The sequence below is a fragment of the Garra rufa genome, chromosome 1, assembly GCF_049309525.1.
Source record: "Garra rufa chromosome 1, GarRuf1.0, whole genome shotgun sequence".
Taxonomy (NCBI): Eukaryota; Metazoa; Chordata; class Actinopteri; order Cypriniformes; family Cyprinidae; genus Garra; species Garra rufa.
Genome location: NC_133361.1, coordinates 107,630,409 through 107,642,450, shown reverse-complemented (window position 1 = coordinate 107,642,450; position 12,042 = coordinate 107,630,409). Strand labels below are relative to the sequence as shown.

At 34.5% G+C, this 12,042-nt stretch overlaps 1 long non-coding RNA gene across 1 annotated transcript; it reads left to right on the top strand.

Moving 5' to 3' along the window:
* Positions 1-347: 347 nt before the first annotated feature.
* LOC141341350 (uncharacterized) lies at positions 348-862 on the top strand. The gene is made up of 3 exons (XR_012356649.1): positions 348-462; positions 562-673; positions 769-862. It is a non-coding gene; the product is annotated as an uncharacterized lncRNA (long non-coding RNA).
* Positions 863-12,042: the final 11,180 nt, after the last annotated feature.

The window sequence follows — 12,042 nt, the reverse complement described above, 5'->3', positions numbered from 1 at the left end:
TGCATCAACAGTGAATTTCTGACATTGATAATGTGAGATTTATATGCACATACATGTGTGTAATCTCGGATGAGGGTGAAAAAAAAAATCTTAATATTGATAAAATTGTCTTAAGAGTTGTCCAAAATGAAGTTCTTTACAATGTATATTACTATTAAAAAATTAAGTTTTAATATATTTGCGGTAGAAAATTTACAAAATCTCTCAATGGAACATGTGCTTTACTTTATCATTTTGACCCATACAATGTATTTTTGGCTACTGCTACAAATATACCTGTAATACTTATGACTGATTTTGTGGTCCAGGGTTACATATTTTCTAGAAGAAATGCGCAATAGGTGACATTTTCAATAAATTAACATTGCTTTTCTTTTCCTTAGCATGTACTATATTGTAGAATTTCTAGAAGAATCATTGGTTGGAATTGTAGCAGAGTGCTGGACATTTGAAGATGATGAGGTATAACCTTTTACAACTCCAACCCACATAAATAATATAATCTTGAAATTAATCTTGAAATTTTCCTGATTAGGTAACAGTTAACTTTTGACTTTTCAGCAACAATATTGTTACTGGCCCCCAAACAATCAGACAAAACGGGCAAAAAAATAAGAACTCCCTGACGAAGAGACATGGACCACACGAAAAATCTGTGTTTTTGCCAACACTGGTGAAGTTCAAATTATGGCAGGATATTTTCAGATTATTACTGAAATAAATTGATGACATTTTGATTTTATAATTCCATTAAAATTTCATCCCTAGATGATTTCCACAGGGCATTAAGGTGGAGTAAAAATGTTGAATTGAATTCCTCTGTAGAAAGTGACACTGGCAATAACTTCAAGAGGCCAACTAGAAAACCAAGCAGATTCGAAGACAGCAGCGATGGTATAAGACATTATAAATACAGAACATTGTCAAAAAAAATTGAAAAACGTCATACTAAAGGGAAAGTTCACCTAAAAATTAAATCAAGCCCATCGGGGGCATCCTCTTTTTGGATTCTCAGAGTATGGTCACCCTAAGCAATGGAGACCAGAAACTGTTGCCAACATTCTTCAAAATATCTTCTTTTGTATTCAGCATAGAGCCCTGCACGGGCCTTAAATCTAAGCCCTAGCCCGGCCCTGGCCCGAGACGCACAGGCTGTAGCCCGGCCCGTGTCCGACAGCTTATCAAAAATTTTGGCCCGAGTCCGACCCGAAGCCCGTCTTTTTTTCCGCCAAACAGCTAATACTGTTACAGCCATTAAAATAGACCAGATTCGTATTTAATAGAAAGTTTATGTTTTTTCGTTTCGGTTATTTATCAGAACAATTTAGAGAAATGTTTGGAGTTTTTTGTTTGTTTGTTTTTTAAATGTAAGTTTTAGTTTTTTAAGTGACATCGATATCCAAGCGGCAACCCCAAGCGGTATGTGGTCCACAGTGAGTTTACTCAATTTAACTTATATATCAAATCAACACTTGACTAGTCTACAATGCAATTCACAGATATAAAACAAACATCAATATATCACAATGTTAGATTTAAAGTTTATTATCACCATCTCAGAACAAAGGCATTTCGAACAGGGCAGGCAGCTCTGCTGCGCAAAACCGGAACATACAAAGTCGCAGTGGTAAAGTAAACGAATAATGAACAAATATATAAAGAATAAATAATAATATAGAAAACTTCAAAAACACAACTTTACCACGTGGCTGAAAATCTCTGTGCTGCGCAGAGTATGTGAGCGGAGTGGAGCGGCAACAATTTCCCCCTGCGCTCCTTGCATTTAATAATCGCTCTGCTCCAGCTCCACTCCTCGCTCACTGATATCAGAAACACCGCTCCGCATAAAAAAAAAATCAGTATTTGAAATGTAACAGTCCTGTTCATAAAATATAATAAAATAAAATAACAGGAGAGTTTCAAACATAGTGTGCAATATTTGTTCCGACCACAGCTAATAATTGTCAGCATTAAAAGAGTATTGCTGCTTTATCCAGTGCAAAGTTTGTAATGAAAATAATACGTTTTCGTCAGTTATTTTACCTACAGATCACATTATTTCTGATTTGAGTGATCCATCTCTATCAAGCTAAACATGTTTAACATAAGATTTCCTGCTTAATGTGCAGTTATATTATGGACCATTGGCATAAATTGTACTCATGATGGAGCGGTGGTGGAGCGCTCTTGAAGAGAGTGAAAACCATGACGCTCCGACTTTTAAAAAAATCCGCTCCTTCCTCCATTCAAAATCACACAGCTCCACTCCGCGCTCCGCTCATACTTTGCTATGCGCCAGTTAGGCATCACTGGCGCTTCCGGGGACGCACGCATTAAATCTCATTAAACTTTTTTTTTTTTTTTTTTTTTTTTTACGTTTTTTTCTAAAGCAGGCCCGAAGCCCGATATGCGTGCAAGTTATGACGTGAAAATTGGCCCGAAGCCCGACCCTAGGGGCAAAAAAAAGTCGGGCCCCGACGGGCTCGGGCACAAATGCAGGGCTCTAATTCAGCAGAACAAAGAAACTCAAACTGGTTTGTAACAACTTGTTTGGAACAACGCTTCTCCAAGTACCAACGCAGTCTCCAAGTCTTGCTTTTGCACCTGTCCCACAAGCAGTGCTAGTTTCACCTCAAATGCTATAGAGTAATTTTGTCATCACTCTGAATTTTCTAGCTGGCTCGCGCATCACCTGTTCGATCACGATGACACATTATGTTGAATGTACCATTCTGTTGGTGAATTTAACAAATAATTAGTTAATGACTAAGGGAAATTTTAGTTTGAAATCCAACCTTTATTATCAAATACTGACATGATATAAGTTAAACGTATTTAAAATTACATTTTCAAATTATGTCACTGGTATTGTTCAGAGGGCCGGTCCAAATGTGGGGACGCACGGGCCGCCAAGCCTTAGTTTGGGGACCCCTGCCATAGATGATTAACAAAAATAGCAGTGCAAAATACAATAAAACAACACGTTTTCCCCCCCGTTACAGCTCTCTGATTTCATCAAAAATATCTTAATCTGTGTTCTGAAGATGAATGGTTTGGTCTTACGGGTTTGGAACAACATGAGGGTGAGCAATTAATAACAATTTTCATTTTTGGATGAACTATCCTTTTATGAAAAGGCTGAGGGTTATGATGAATATGAAAAGAATATATATGCAGAATTTAATTTGAAAGTCTTAGTTTTACATACCTTCATGTTAACGAAACATTATCGATTTTTCTCAGACCACCTCCTGAGCCTACTCACTCAGAAAATAGTAAGCATGGAAAGTGAAATGAAAGCAATGAGGAGCTTAATAGTAGTGATGTACGAGCTTTGTGTTCCTGCACTGGGTGATGGCACCATCAATGAACTTCTCTCCATAGAAGAAAAGCTAAAAGAAGACACATTTAGCAAGAAAGTGGTGTGTTACTTAAAAAAGCTTACAAATTTAATTAACAAAAATTTCAACTGATGCATTTAGAAGATGTATTCCATCTTGCAGACACATCATTTAAGCCTCGTTGGAGGTCCACACCCTGGGGAGAACAATCGGCTGGTAATGCGGACAGTGGCCTCCTACAGTGTGTGGAATGACTTCAGCCTAAAGAAGGAAAAAGGGAAGAGACCACTCCAAAATATGACTGTTATGAAAGTCATAAAAAGTAAGTCCAATAATCTGATTGGCTGAAGTAAGTTCTAAGGTGTGCATTATTTTCAGGGAAAAACAAGGCGAATATAGTTCCAGGCAGCTCTACATGTCTATATTACTTCGCCATACAATTTCAGTTATTTCAAAAGTTCTCTGAAAATACTCAAAATAATAAAAATAAAAAGTAACATTATATATATAATAGTTTATAGTATCTTATAGTTAAGATGTCGCTGATTTAATTATTACTTTACATTTACATTTAGTCATTTAGCAGATGTTTGCTTTTATCCAAAGCAACTTACAAATGAGGACAATAAGCAATCAAAATCAACAAAAGACCAATAATATGCAAGTGCTATTTATTACAGTTATTTAACAAAAGCAAAGTTTAATAATAAGAAAATACTGCAATTATGTTTAAAGGTAAAATAAAAAAGGCTAATTGTTCATAAAAACAATTAAAAAAAACTTTTAAATATAAATACATTTTTTTATTGTTTTTGTAGTGTTCTAATTCTAGACGTTTATTTATGTAAACGCTGCGTGACTTTTTAATAGTTTTAATGGGCGTGCCCGCTGAACATTGGAGTTGCATTCAAACATTGCAGCGGAGGGAGTTGCCATGGAAACGGGGCAGAAACATTAACTGACAAGCCACACTGACAACAAAGCTCCATCTCTTGCGGTTGTTTTCACTGCTTTCAGGTGAGTTTAATTCCATAAGTCACACAAATTATGCACGCAACTGTTGTTGACACTTCTCTCACTTGTAATTGATACTGTTTTGTAGAATATTTTCCTCATAGAAGTGGTTTAGAGTCTTCGAAAACGTTTGTTAGCATCTCAGCCGTTTTCTGTGAAGAGGTTGGCTAACTCTATAGCTTGAGCTCTTGTTTATGCTTTTCATGGCAGCACATTTTATCAAGTTTTTTCATTTTAGCATAGTCAGAACATGAGTGACAATATTATAACTACATGAAATACGTTTTTAACTGGCAACATATGCATGGCACTTTCCCTTAAAAGGCCCTTTCAAAACATAAATTGTAAATTAAGATGTTTCAACACTTAATGTCCTTTTTGACACATTTAAAATGTTTTGCAATTAAAACTTTTTATATTATTTTTATACACTCACATAATGTAAATATGACTAAAGCCTCGTTCAGACTGTCAGCCCAAATCCGATTTGTATGCAAATCCGATTGAAATCTGATCATATTTAGGTAGTCTGAACAGCAACGAACTACATGAAATCCGATTTGGTCAAATCCGTTTCGAGCTACATTCGCTTGTGGTTTGGAATCCTATTCAAATCGGATTTCTGGAAAAACGTAACTGTCACTGCAAACGCGTCAGACGTCGCCATGGAAACGTAACTGAGTTGTGTTGCTGATGTGCAGGTCCCACATAAAAATATAAAATAATGGAGACATCGCCGTGGTCAAATGAAGAGGTTTCTTTACTTCTTTCCATTTGGGGGGATGCATCAGTGCAGGCCAGTCTGGAAGGGACATACAGAAACAAATCCATCTATGAAAAAATTGCGCGTAAAATGGGAGAGGGAGGTTTCAATCGTTCGTGGCTTCAGTGCCAACGAAAAATTAAAAACCTCAAAACAAAATATAAAGAAATAAAAGACGCAAATAATAGAAGTGGCGCGGGAAGAATTACTTGTCCATTCTATCAAGAACTTAACGGCATTTTGGGGGAGAAGCCGAGCGTTTCCCCGTTGATTGTAATGGACAGTGCAGCGTCTGAAGAGGAACAATCACTGACCGAGGGTGAAGCTAGCGGTGACAGCGATGATACTAGCATCAACATCGTTGATGTGGAAGAAACAAGTGAGTAAAAACTTTAAAACTTATCTCAACTCTTAAAACTTAACTCTCAAGCATAGCTACGTAATATATATATATATATATATATATATATATATATACACACACACACACACACACACACACACACACACACATATGTGTATATATATATTAGGGGTGGGCATAGATTAATTTTTTTAATCTAGATTAATCTAGATTAAATCTTGGAATTAATCTAGATTAAAATGGCTAATTTGAATTCTGCTGAAGGCATTCAGAATATGTGTGCTACCCAAATAATGACTAAACATGTTACACCTTACTTTTATTTTGACAGGTTGCCGTGAAGTTTCTGTGTATACAGTATGACATGATGCGAGTTTTCTCAAATGAAACGGTATAAGTGACACTCACAGCAGTTTTGGAGATTTAGTTTATCTGTTCATGTGAGATGCAAATGCCAAAAATTACCGGGAGCGTCACGTGTGTTTCAGTATGCGTGTAGTAAAAGCGCGTCTCCACCATTCATAGTATGAATTTCATACATACAGCTAGGCAAACGGAACATACCGGATTCATATTAAAACGGTCTTTTTGCATTTCAGTTTTCACAGACACTAGTCCATATCGCGATTTGAATTAAGTGACAGACCATATTTGATTTATGAATCCAAAAAACGACGAATTTACGTGGCATTTCGCGCTATAGTAGATTCGGTTTTTATGAATGGAGGACGACGCGACCCCGTCTGTGTTTTGGCGGAGGAGACTTAAACGCGCGACCATATTCTATAGTCTTTGGTATACATCCGCGTTAAACTATCAAGGTGAAAGTCATCATAGCTTGCGTAGTTTAGACCCAGCTCCCAACCCAAATTTGAGAATAGATTAACGGCGATATTTTTTTTATCGCCCGATAAAAGTCTCACGTTAACGCAGCACGTTAACGCCGATAACGGCCCACCAATAATATATATATATATATATATATATATATATATATATATACACACACACACACACACACACACACACACACACACATATGTGTGTGTGTGTGTATATATATATATATATATATATATATATATAGTGGTGTAGTCGTGCCTGGAGAAGTATACTCTTCATTTATGAAGCGTATACCCACGTCACTCTCGGCAATCTCTTCATTAGAGACGCTTTGAATTTACTATTTGTACACATTTGTCTACTCCTTGGAAAAGTTTACAGAGGTTCACTGGTTTAAGAAATTTCTGATCGCAAAAACCTGCTTCTTTTTATTTGTAAGGTATTGTTTTCGTTATTATATACTGATTAAAATTACGGGGTGCGGGCAGAGATGGACTGGGATTAAAATTCGGCCCTGGACAAATCCAGCCCATTTGGCCCATGAGTTCCCCCGCGAAAGTTCTGTTGGGTTATAGGGGCATAAATTGGAGTAAATAAATTTAGGAATAAAACGGGACAGAAACGAATAATGATAGAAATTGCTGAATTAAAATTTTAAAAACTTAATGTATTTTTGTCACAAAGAAATGCACACAGTAAAGCACTGATTTTAAGACAGAATGCAGGGAATTTATTGGTAATAAATTCTGTAATAAAAGAATCTTTCCGTAATAAAAATCATTTTCTCGTTCCAAAAATGTTTGACTTACTTTCTTCTGTGGAACACAAAAGATATTTTGTAGAATGTAACTAAACTGGTTACCCTTGATTTCTGTAGACATAAATTTACTGAATTTATCAAAGTATCTTCTTTTACGTTCCACATGCAGAATAAAGTGATATTGAGTAGATTATGACATTTTTCATTTTTGGGTAAAATATCAGTACTTTAATATCTGTAAACAGTGAAACAAACACCTTATTTTAGACACTGATATTGATCTTTAATCAGGCTCTTACTGAATTAACATTTTACTTAAATTAAAATGCTAAAATGAATTAGAACTAAGCTGGAAAAGATTTGCGTTCAAGCGCAAGCAATAGGCTGAAACTTGCCACAAAGCACCGGCAAAAGTAAATAACAATTAATGTTTCTGGGAAAGAGTAAGGACAAATCTGAATTATTTATTAATAAACTAGTGTATTCTGAGTAAGTGTCGCAAAGATCTCGTTTGAACGCGCCTTTAGGGAGAAATTAATCTTTATGGATTACATAATGAAAGAGGGTTTTTTTTCTATTTGTTTTATTTCGTTAAGTAATAATTTAAAGCTTACAATAGATATATTCATCATGTATGTGAGGCATGCATTTCCCTTTATTTTTGTTAAGCACTCCTGTTCAAGAACAAGACGGAAGAAAGCGCAGTATTTTTGTTTTCTTTATTTTATAAAAACGCTCTAACGCTTTTTGATTTCTCGTACCTTTGTGAGCAAAAATGAGGATAATTTTACATTGCTTCCACCGGAAAAAAATGCACAAATGGCGCTGGCGCCTCGATGTAGCGGCTTGAGCTTCCACTTTCTGCACAAATTATGCGCCTAATAGCGCACATTTATCTTTAACGTTTAAACTAACATTGATTTATAATTTAAATGTTTTATATCTATAGAATTTATTTTAGGCAAGTCGTGATGATTTTAGAAGGCAAACTGATCAAAAAGACTATGATCAGTCTTCTGCTTGGCACTGTTCGTTAAAAAGACAACAGCAACAATATATATAATATATTGTTATATATATAATATATATATATATTACAGAGAGAGAGCATTTATCGTCTTTGATACAGCATTGTTTCATTTATGAATGAAACTGAGCATTTGAATGAATTGATTTAATAAATTATTCTGTCACTTAGGGGAGAGTGGGGACAGTTGCAACATTGCTTATTTCTTCAAGCAGGAAAAAGATACAGTGATAATATTCATACTACATATGTTTTATTGGCCCCTCATACTTCCTGGAAGAAATCAGTCACATGTGATTATTCCTTCTTCCCAAAATCATTTTCTTGGTAAAAAAATATTTTTTTAATAATTGTAAGTTGTTTGTGTGACGAATTGTAAAAACATAACATTTTAATCTGTGCGTTTTTAGCTTCTAATAGGCGTAGCTAGCATGTGCCAATGATTTGTTGTCAAGCTAATATATCAATTTTTATCATGGCTATCACTGTAGGTACAGTTGCAACACACTGTTGCAACCATCCTATCATGCTGTCCCTTTACCACAGCATTGATTTAAAAGCTTGCCATAACATTGCATAGGACTAATTGTAATTTTATACTGATAATACTAATGAATCCCTTTAATAGTTAGTTATCTCTCCTTTTTTAAGTGCAATTACTGTATTGAAATTTTGGCTTTCTAGTATAAACAGTCTCTGAGAAACTAAAGGAAATTCAAAAAGTGTTTCAACTGTCCCCCACTCTCCCCTACTGCTGCCTACTTGCCGTTTCAAGTATAATTTGAGTCATTTAAATTACTTTAATTTCTATATTCACAACTTTTTAAATCATTAATCTCATAACATTGTTATTATGAAATGCATTAATTACACCTTTGAGTCATGTCAAAAATTATGTAGATATTCCGTAATGCCACATCTGAGCTGGCCTGTGCCATTCAAAGAATTGTTGATGCTGATTTCATTTGACTGTTACTTATTCAGCCTGAATGTACTGTATTGTTTTAATTGAATTTGTTTAATTAAAATTTAAAAATTTGTGCCACAAAAGAAAAAAATTTTAAGTAAAGAAATGAAATGTGAGTGTAGATATAAGAAAGAAATCATGCAGTACTGTACCTGTAAATAAAAAGTTTTTTGAGAGCTTAGCTAAACAGGCCAATTATTAGATACTTTTTTTATTATTAAACTCAAGGGGTCATTAATAATGCTTAGCTGATAATTCACAGACAACTTATCTTAAATTTGGCTAGAATCACAAGTGCCTGTCATAGTATACAAGAAGGTTTAAAGAGAATTTGAAGTAAGTTGTTAATAAATGTTATTATAGATTTTAAAACGTGTTTTATAATTAAATGCATCTGAAAGGTCATCTAAAATTATCATTATTAGGGGGACTTCACCCTATCCCTAACTTGTAAATGTATCTTTTATATGACCTTTCTGATGTATTTGTAAAACCCTTTTATAATTTATTAATTTAAATATAACCGTTTCTGTATATTCAGACAGCACTGCAAAAAATGCTTTTCTTACTTAGATTTTTTGTTTTGTTTCAAGCCAAAATATCTAAAAATTCTTAAAACTAGAAGGATTTTCTAGACAAGTAAAATTTATTGTTTTGTTTTTAGAATAAAAAAGTTAAAGTTCAAATTATGTGAGTTTTTGCTTGAAAAAAAAAACAAAATCTAGTTGTCTATATATGTATATATATATATACTCCTGATCATATCACACTTATATCCATGTAATGTGTAAAAGTAAGAACAATGCAAATTGTTGTTAGAAGGCATATCTCATATCTTACCCCACATATATATATATATATATATATATATATATATATATATATATATATATATATATAATATGTGTGTGTGTGTGTGCGTGTGCATTTACTTTTACAATGTTACACATTTAGATATAACATTATATATTATAACATTCAGGAATAGAAACATTTGCTGCTTTAGTTGCACAGGACAAAAAGAAAAAAAAAACTGCCCTATGACTTACCCAGGCATATTTAATTGTCGATATTTTAATTGAAGTAATGTCACGATATCAACATGAATGCAAATCGAAAAAGTATATATACTTAACATATCCACATTATTTTTCAAATAAGAGCAGGCATGGACGTATAGTTTAAATATGTCAAGACTTCCAGTCTCATTCACTTTCATACATTTTTGCTGTTCGCTAATTTGTTAACTAAATACTTTCTTGTCCCACTAGGTGACCACGTACTCAATGAGGCAGCAAGTTTTGATATTACTGTTCCTGCATCTGCTTCCACAAGCTCAGCAGCATCCTCAGCCTCTTCTAGAACATCCTTAGGAAAAAATAGGCAGTCGGAAAATATTAACAGTAATGTGCTATACTACTTGCAATTGTTTTCTATTTGTTTATATTAATTAATTTATTACAAGCCAAGAATAGCCTTTATTAATCATTTAATGTGGTGCATTCTGGAATGTGGGCATTCTATTTATAAAACTTTTGTCTATTCCTGTACTAATTTTTTTTGAATGATTATCAACTCCATAGATTTGACAAAAAACAGCAGAAAACGTAAAAGTAAGATGGAGGCCACACTTGATGTCTTTGCAAAGAAAATGGTGGAAGTTCTTCAGCATGACAACGAGGTCCTCATACAAATGCAGGCTGCACAACACACACACGAAATGAAAATGATGTCATACCTTGCACAACTGATGGCTCCCAAACCCCAGCCAGTTCTGAATAGCCCACCACCTCCATTTTCAAACAATCAGCACCCTTTTCCATCAGAACCTCAGCACTACCAACACCTCCTTTCAAGCACAGGTTCATTTCATCTAAATCCACATGCATGGCATCCACAAGGGCCACACATGTGCCCTCAGGACCAGCAATCTTTCTTAAGGGATCTTGAAGAGGCCCCACTTCCGCAAAGTCACTTTGAAACAAACAATAACTAAAATTACTTTTAAAGTTAATAGCTTAATCAATATATAATAATTAATAATTTAATTAATAGTTAGGCAGTTTTCAAAACCGATATTCTTTGTTAAATTTTTGAAGATGATCCAATTATCTAAACATTTGTATAGTTATTTTTATTGAAGGTGCCATTTTTTTATATATCAACTTTTATTTAAAAGTTGCACTTGCAATCTGTTAAAATGAATAGCTAGATCATTTACTTTATATAAATTGATACAATATATACATGTATTCAAATGATTATTTAATCTATACAATACAATTCAATAAACAAAATGGTTTCACTTCTGAAATGTTATGTCTTCTCTTATAGTACCATAGCAGTTATCAGTGGAACACAACTGATCTATAAAAAGCTTTACTTAACATGTTTGTCTAAAATAACATGTAAGGGCTTCCCTCACTCTCTCTGGCTCTGCATAGTTGACAGAACCAACTGCTTCCTCTGGTTGTGGTGCATCAGTCTCTTGTTGGAAACACTCTGTGTTCCTATCTTGATACATCTCTCCCTGAATTTCACAAATATTGTGAAGCACACAACATGCAGTGACAACTGCTGGAACATTCAAAATGTCCACATCCAGTCTTTTATTTAGACAACGCCAGCGACCCTTCAGTCTCCCAAATTAACACTCTACAGTCATTCTAGCTCTGCTCAGCCTGTAGTTGAAAAGCCGCTGGTCTTCAGTTAGGTTGCCTGTCTCAGCATATCCCTTCATAAGCCAACTTCGCAAAGGGTAGGCTGGGTCACCCAGGAGCATGATTGGCACTGTTGCTCCACAAATGTCTTCAGTGTGCTGAGAAGACAAAATTGGATTGTTAACTGCAGTGATGCACAACTGATATATAAATATATGAGTTAAGGCAAAATAATTCAAAAAGTAAAAAAAGGGGGAACTTTTATTTAAAACGAAGAAACAAATAGAGCCCGCACCCTGTACT